Source organism: Symphalangus syndactylus, chromosome 1, assembly GCF_028878055.3.
Source record: "Symphalangus syndactylus isolate Jambi chromosome 1, NHGRI_mSymSyn1-v2.1_pri, whole genome shotgun sequence".
Taxonomy (NCBI): Eukaryota; Metazoa; Chordata; class Mammalia; order Primates; family Hylobatidae; genus Symphalangus; species Symphalangus syndactylus.
This window is the reverse complement of record NC_072423.2, coordinates 101,503,844-101,512,949: the sequence shown is the minus strand read 5'-3', so window position 1 is coordinate 101,512,949 and position 9,106 is coordinate 101,503,844.

Below are 9,106 nucleotides of genomic sequence, written 5' to 3'. Positions count from 1 at the left end.
AAACAAAACTTTCAGTCTTCAAATGGCACTGTTAAGAAAAGGAAAAGATAAGCTATGAGCTTGGAGAAAATATGTGCAAATCTGTTGTCCAACAATGGATTTGTATCAAAAATACATAAAGAGGCCGGGCGCAGTTCCTCATGCCTGTAATCCCAGCACTTTGGAAGGCTGAGGTAGGCAGATCATTTGAGGCCAGGAGTTCGAGACCAGCCTGGCCAACATGGTGAGACCCTGTCTCTACTAAAAATGCAAAAATTAGCTGGGCCTGATGGTGCACGCCTGTAATACCAGCTACTGGGGAGCTGTCCCTCGGTGTGTGTTTGTCCTTCTTGTAGGGACACAGCCGCACTGAATTAGGGCTCTCCCTGGAGACCTCATTTTAACTTAATTGCTGCTTTAAAGATTCCATCTCGAACAGCCTGACCAACATGGTGAAACCCCATCTCTCTTAAAAATACAAAAAATTTAGCCGGGCGTGGTGGCGCGCGCCTGTAATCTCAGCTACTTTGGGAGGCTGAGGCAGGAGAATCACTTGAACACACCTGGGAGGCAGAGGTTGCAGTGAGCCGAGATTGTGCCACTGCACTCCAGCCTGGGTGACAGAGCAAGACTCTGTCTCAAAAAAAAAAAAAAAACTAAAAGAAGATCCCATCTCGAGCAACAGTCACATTGTTAGGCACCGAGAACTAGAATTGCAACACATGAATTTTGAGAGAACACAATTTAGCCCATAACACAACTGATCAAAGCACATTTGGGAGGTTGCAGAAGTGAAAGGATTTCTGTGTCCCCAAACCGGGGGCCCACAGGGGCCGCCTCCTCTATGACCAGGCCTCATGCGGAAAGACTGATTTGAAAGGGAGATCAGACCCAACTCCTGGAGGCTACAAGCTCCAGGGGAGTCAGGAATGGAATAGGAACTCAGGCCCTTGGGCAGCACCCGGTCCCCGATGGCAGCGCCAGTGCATCCCGAAGAGGAGCCTGCAGGGAAGAGATGCTGATGTTGAATGGGGCCAGGTCATGGTGCACGGCGAGTGTGAGTGGCACTGTGTTAGGACAAACAAGAAATCCTCCCCTTGCAGAAGGTCTGGGCCTGGGCCTGGCCTGTGTCCCCTCCCCTGCAAGGAACCACCCTTCCTCCATGGAGGGTCAGCTTTGTGGGCCTGTCCATCAACCAGTGGCCGTGGCCATGCTTCCCGAGAAAGAAGACCGTGTCATCCCAGGGACTGCTCATGGGGTCCCGGACCAGGAAGCCTGAATGGGCTCTTTGGTTCTTTCTTCTGTTCTGACAGCCGCCCCTCCTTCCAATAAATGCCCTCTTTTCTTCCTGGCTTAAGTTGGCCAGCTTCAGTTTGTGTTACTGCAACCAGAGAGCCTTAACCATCCCCAGGGCTCTGTGATGATTACACTGGAATTTCCCGATGGTGGTGGGGCACTGAGGCCTTGGGGAGGCTATGGCCCTAGGAGGCTGGGCCTGGGGCATGGGCGGCCAGGAGCCTGCTGGGTGGCCGGGCGCTCTGGGCATCATGTCCAGGGCCTTCCCGGGAGAAAGGCCAAATACAGGCCCAAACACCAGGCTCTTTCCCTCCCTTCCCCAGGAGAAGGGCCCCATGGGAGCAGGGGTGTCTCCTTCCATAAAGGGGCAGGGGCTGGGCTCACGTGTGAGTCCCCTAGAAGGGGTGACAACTTCTGGCCTTTCCAAGAATACACCAGGACGACAAGGTGGGGAGATGTGGAGCTGCCAGAAGTGCTAGCACGTTCCTCGGGAATGAGGCCACCTCAGAGTCACGAGGATTAACCCCCATTGTAGTGGGCCCAGGAATGGGACTAACTTCTGGATAAACTCAGGGAAAATGCACCAGAAGACAGCAGCCCACAGAGCCTCCTTGCCACGCATTCCCGGGATGAAGACGGCTGAGGCAGGACCTCCGGGCTGGCTGAGGACACAAGTGTCATGTCATCCAGGACCACTTGACGGCAGCTGGGGCCACCCAAGCTGCCTCAAAACCTACAAATAGCGGCTGCGTTGGCCGTGCATGGCGCATGTAAGAGCAATGGCGCAGGTGACCCACCTGTTGGAGTGGGTCTGGTTGGACAAACCAAGGGGAGTCCATGCTGGGGAGCCTTTGTGGCTGACAGTGGGTGAGAGGATCTGGGTGAAGCTGTGGCTGGTCTCCCAGACCCGTGTCTGGGGCACTCAACATGGGGCAGACCAGATGGGGATTAACACACTATCATTTACTAAGAAAGGTTTTGGGGTGTGAATAAATATCTTTTAAAAGATGGGACTGTCAATCAAAGCTTGCAAAAAGAGACCAGGCACCATGGCTCATGCCTGTAATCCCAGCACTTCGGGAGGATGAGGTGGGCAGATCACATGAGGCTAGGAGTTTGAGACCAGCCTGGGCAACATGGCGAAACCCCGTCTCTACTAAAAATACAAAAATTAACCAGGTGAGGTGGTGGGTGCCTTCAGTCCCACCTACTCAGGAGGCTGAGGCAGGAGAATGACTTGAACCTGGGAGGCAGAGGTTGCAGTGAGCTGAGATCGCACCACTGCATTCCAGCCTGGGCAATACAGTGAGACTCTGTCTCAAAAAAATAAAAATAAAGCTTGCAAAAAGGGGCAAGGGGCACCTGAAAGAGACAGCAACCAGGATGCTGAGCAACCTGCCTGTGCCCTGTAGTTTTTTCAGTCATAAAACGGTTCACATAAGGTGTGGAACACAGTGAAATCAAAATGAAGCCAGCAAGCCAGCACGTGAGAGAGAAATGAAATCAGTGTAGCTCATTTTGTATAGAGCTGGCAGCTTAACCACCCAGAGAAAATTTATTTCAGGAAACTTTAAAACACAGTAATATGAGAACTTCTGTCAAATGTGGTGGATTGTGTGACTGTGTTGATATGTGTTGTGTGTGTTTGCACATGGATGTGTGTCTGTGCATAATTGTGTTAAATGCTATCAGGGTAGCATTCTCATAAATGTATGCACTCCAATAAGTCAAGAAAGAAACTTAAAATCCTATAGGTAAATTAGAAATATCAGTATGATTCCATGATGTATTTAACTTTAAAAATATATATTTCCAGCTGGGCCACAGTGGCTCACTCCTGTAATCCCAGCACTTTGAGATGCCCAGGCGGGTGGATCACTTGAGGTCAGGGGTTCAAGACTAGCCTGGCCAACATGGTGAAACTCTGTGTCTACTAAAAATACAAACATTAGCTGGGCATGGTGGTGCACGCCTGTAATCCCAGCTACTCAGGAGGCTGAGGCAGGAGAATTGCTTGAACCCAGGAGGTGGAGGTTGTAGTGAGCCAGGATCGTACCACTGCACTCCAGCCTGGGCAACAGAGCAAGACTTTGTCTAAAAAAAAAAAAAAAGAAAAAGAAAAAGTTATTTCCTAAGCCAGTCAAAAAAAGAAAAAAGAAAAGACAAATACTGTATGATTCTACTTGTATGAGGTCCCTAGAGTAGTCAAATTTATAGCAACAGAAAGTAGGATGGCGAGTGCCAGGGGCTGGGGAAGGCGGAGGGGGAGTTGGATTTAATGGGAGCAGAGCTTCTGCTTTTCAAGACAAAAGGCATTCTGGAGCTGGATGGTGGGATGACAGCAGTGCGAATGTACTCAATGCCACTGAACTGTGCACTTAAAAGATGGTAAATTTTGTTACACATATTTTACCAGCATACAAAAACTGGAAAAATAAGTTTTGCCTAATTCTGTCCACAGTAAAAGCTTAGAAACAATGAAAATAAACTAGTAGCAATGAGCACCCTGGCACCCAAAGTGGGACCTCTACCCACCAAAGTCCCTTCCAAAAGAACTGTGAACCCTTGGAGAAATGACTGGTTCCGGGCTGAGCCATGACATAGGCAAGATAAACCTAGAACTTCTCATCGGAAAGCTAAGAAACGATCAAAGACTACTGGGATCATTTCAAAATGACATACCAGTCAGCTTAAATGTATCCCCATTGACCAAATGTGGGACAACATGGTCTCCAGTAAAGATAATAAGTTCAATGAATGGAAGGGCATTGTGTCAGGCACACCCTGATGTGGCCTCCAGTGAGTAATGGCCTTACTTAATCCCCTGCCCTGAGGCAGGGCAGAACCTGTGATTTTTCTTTGACTGAGAGATTAAAGCAAAAGTGAAGAGACTTTGCAGATGTAATTAAGTCCCTAACCAGTTGACTTTGAGTTAATCAAAAGGAGATTTTTCTCAGTGGTCCTGACTTAACAGGCAAGCTCTTTGTAAGAGCGTCTAGGGCTTCTCTGAAGTTAGAGACTCGAAGGGCAGAGACCCTCTCTGTCTGTTGCTGGCTTTGAAGGAGGAAGCTGCCATGAATTCTTCAACTTCATGGAAATAAGTTCTGCCAAAACCTAAATGAGCTTGGAAGCTGCTCCCTCCCCAGTTGGGTCTCCAGAACACAGCCTGGCTGACAGCTTGATCTCAAGCTAGTGAGACCCTGAGTGAGGAATCTGGCTAAGCTATACCAGGACATCTGGCATACAGAAGTGCATTGAGTTGTTTAAAGCTTATGTTTGTGGCAATTTGTTCCGCAGCCATTGAGAATTACCGCACACATTCAATACAGTACATTTAAGTAATATACTTCAATTTATGATTTCACAATAACATATATTTAAAATAATCAATATTTTTCTCTGCCTTCCCTGTACCAAATATTTGATGTGGGAAAGTGTATCTTTAGAAGAACTCTTGCAAATAAATGCTGAAGAAATACCAGGTTTGGAAAATTGCAATTTTGCAACCCCTAATGAAATGAGGGATCTAGGGCAGTGGTCCTCAACTGGGGGCAATTTTGCCCCTCTGGCAATATCTACAGGTATTTTTGATTGTTGGAACTGAGAGTTGCTGTAGGGATCAGGGATGCTGACAAATATCCTAAAGTGCACAGGACAGCCCCACGGCAAACATTATCTGGCTGGGTTGGAAAGACCCTAAGGTGAACCACAGTGATTTCTGCTTCCTGTTGGCTGTGCTTCTGTGTTGTCCCCTCTCCTTGAAAGCATTAACCAACAGAATATGGCAAAGGTGGTAGATGTCACACCTGGGATTACATTATAGTATATAATATTCTGGAGTCACTCTCTCTGTCTCCTGCTGGCCTTGAAGAAGCAAGAGCCATGTGTGAACTGCCTCTGAGGGGCCCACAAGACTGAGAACTGTGGGTGGCCTGCAGGAAGTGAGGACCTCAGTGCTACAACCACAAGGAACTGAATTCTACCAACAAGCGAAGTGAATGCAAAGCAGGCCCTGTCCCAGTTGGACCTTCAGATGAGAATGCAGCCCCAGCTGACACCATGGGATCCTGAAGCAGAGAACCCAGCTAAGTTGTGCCCCAGGCTTCTACCCACAAAAACTGTGAGATAAGAAACGTGTGTTGTTCTAAGCCACTAAGTTTGTGATAATTTGTTCCACACCATAGAAAACTAACAGCCTGGCCCCAAATGCCCACAATGCCAAGACTGAGAAACCTCTAACTTAGGGCTTGTTGTTGTGGTTGGTTTCTGCAAAGGCTGGGTTGCAAACACATCTGTCTTTGCAGGACATTTGCTCTCTGTCATTGTGTCTGTTTTTTTATCACTGTGTAATAAATCACCACAAACCCAGCTGTGAAACAAATCCTGTGAATGGTTGGCTCACAGTTCTGTGGAACAGAGCTCTGGGCATTCCTGTAGGGCTTTTTCCTTAGGGCCTCACTGGCTGACAGCAGATGCCATCCAGGCTGGGCTCCTCTCTGGAGGTGCTGGGGAAGACTCCACTTTTGGAGCATTCACGGTGTGGACAGAATTCTGTTCTTGTGTTTGAAGGGCCACGGTCCCCATCTTCCTGCTGGCTGTAGGCAGTGTGACTCTCTGCAGGAGGTGTGCTCAGTCATTTCCTCTGGCTCATGGAGAGCCTACCTCGGGGAGAATCCCCCCTCACTGTGAATCCCTCTCAATTTCTCTCCTGCCACCAGCTGGGGGGTAAAAAAAAAACCCAAACTCTGCTTTTACAGGGCTAATGGGATTCAACCAGGCCCACCCTGATCCTCTATCTATTTTAAAGTCAACCCATTAGTAGCCTAAACTTTATCCACAAAATGCCTTTTGCCAGGCAACATAACACGCTCACAAAGGTGAGAATTATTCACAATTCTGGGAATCATGGCACAAAATCTGGGGTGACCTTCTTGGAATCACCACAGCCGTGGTACCACGAAAGCAGTCACAGATGGTACATAAGTGAATGAGTGGGGGCCATGTTCCAATAAAACTTTATTTACAAAAACAGATGGGGAATAAGATTTGGCCAGAGGTGACTGTAGTTTGCTGACCCCTGGTCTAGGAAATGTCACCAGCAGCTGCTAAAACCATGAAAAGAAAAGCCACTGGGCACTTGGTGGCTTATGGCTGTAGCTGGCTACATCCAAACCCACTCACTGATCAGCCTCATATCCCACGAGGAAATTCTAGGACATCCAGTGCCTCCTGCCATGCACAAAGGAAGTGCCATCTCCCTCCATGAAGCAGCCTCGCCAAAAGGCTTGACCTCACACTGATCAGGCTTCAGCACTACAGAGTAAGGAAAGACACCTGAAACGCTGTGTGGTGTGACTTGTGAAATCCAGAATGTTGGGAACTCCTTCGGATGAGGGCCCTTGCTTCTTCAACAAATAAGTGGCAAGAATGAAAAGACAGAGGCACCGATTGATCAAAGGGGGCTCCAGAGGCACAGGAACAAGGTGGCACATGAGTTCCATGTGGGGTGACTTGAAGACACCATCCGTAAGATCCATTCATGAGACAATGGGGGAAATTTGAGCCCTGTCCATGTTTGATCATATTAAAGAATTACTGGTATTTGTTTAGCTGTGAAAATGGATTTTTGAAAAAGCATTCTTATCTTTTGGGAACATGAGAAGAGAGACAGAGGCCCACTGGGACTTGCTATAATAAAAGGAATCTAGAGAGGGAGTTGCAGGGTGGGAGGCACTGGCTGGCTGTTTGGCGGTACTCATGGAATCTAAGGAAGCCTTGGAATGTTTCTGTGTGTGTGTAAAATTCTCCCAATAGAGGGTTTGGGAATAATCTGCCTTCAGACTACAAGGCAAGCTTCAAATGGAAAGGCCCAGGGGCCAGGGGAGCCCCTCAGAGCTGTGGGTACCTGGCTTTCTCTCCACCAAGCACTCCAGGTAAACATGGGTTGTGACTCGTTATGGAGAAATTGCCCCTGGGCATTTGTGAGTCAGGGCTGCTGTGTGCCAGAGTGTGGCCAGCAGCAGCTTTTAGGACTCCTTCCCTCCATATGGCCCTGGGGTCCACTGTTCAAGTTCCCAAGGGACAACCTAGCTTCCCTCCACCTCGGCCTTGGCAGCCGAACACCTAATTCCTGAGCAGCCTAAACTCACCCAGGGACCACCCAGTGGGTTTTAAAACTTTGCTCCTGCACCATCCAACTCACTCAGCACACCTACAAGCTGCAACAGACACTGGGGACATAGGAGCTTGAGAACAATGGGGCCACACCTACAATGGGGCAGCTTACAAAGAGCGCCAGACCCAGCAAACCAGGATGACAGCCACTGACCAGTACCATGAGAATCTTGGGGCTTGCGTGTCCAGCACCACCTCCATGACTGCATAAAGTCATACATGGGAGGGAGGGAGGAGAAGAAGGAGGGAGAGAAGGCAAAATGGAGTAGGTGGATAGATGGATGGATGGATGGATGGATGCATGGATGCATGGATGGATGCATGGATGGGTGCTTGGGTTGATGAATGGTTGGGTGGATGGATTGGTGAATGGATGAGTGGGTGAGTGAGTGGGTAGATGAATGAGTAGATGAATGTGTGGATGGATGAATGGATGGATGGATGGATGGATGGATGGATGGATGGATGGATGAATGGATAAAGGGATGCTTGGGTGGATAAATGGGTGGGTGGATGAGTGGACAGATGAGTAGGTGGATGGATGGATGAATGGATAAAGGGATGTTTGGGTGGATAAGTGGGTGGGTGGATGAGTGGACAGATGAGTAGGTGGATGGATGGATGGATGGATAGATGGACAGATAGATGGATGGATAGATAGGTAGATGGAAGGATGGTTGAGTGGATAAATGGATGGGTGAATGAGTGGGTAGATGAATGGATGGGTGGATGGATGGATGAATGAGTGGGTAGATGAATGGATGGATAAATGGTTGGATGGATGGATGGATGGATGGATGGACTGATGATTGGATGGATGGATGCATAGAGATGGATGGATGGATGGTTGGGTGGATAGATGTATGGATAGATGGTTGGATGGATGGATGAGTGGGTGGATGAGTGGATAGATGAATGGATGGATGGTTGAGTGGATAGATGGATGAATGGATGGATGGATGAATGGTTGAGTGAATGGATGGATGGATGAATGGTTGTGTGAATGGATAGATGGTTGTGTAGATAGGTGGGTGGATTAGCAGGTAGATGAGCGAGTGGCTAGCTAGCTAGCTACCAATCTATCTACCTATCCATCTGGCTATCCATGTAGCTAGATAGATAGATGCAGAGAGAGGATAGATAGGGGCACACAGAGGATGAAGGAAATGAAAGATATGAACATACATGCAAACACAGAGCCCCATGGACACGCAGATGAACACACACTAGCAGGAATAGCCTCTGACATCCCAGCCACCTTACAGCTCTCCGCGCTTCCTACGTGGTAACTTATGGCAGCCCTTGGACATGGGTACTGCAGAGGGGGCATGTGAGGTGCAGGAGGGCCCTCCTTCTTGCTCAGCATCCTGCAGCTAGCAGGCAGAGGGACCCACACCAGGCGTCTCTGGGTGCCATGCTAGGACCCACAGAAATGCAGGGTTACCCAGGCCCCTGGAGATCAGATGGGCCCACAGAGAGGACAGAAGGTGGGGCCCGTGGATGACCCAGAAGCTCAGACACACCCACAAGTACCAGAAATACACCAGGGGCCCACAGAAACTCAAGAGCCAAGGAAGATTCTTGGAACCACAGAGGGGAACACACACAGGCAGACATACAAACCCAGATGGCTCTTTGACCAGGATGCCTGCCTGGG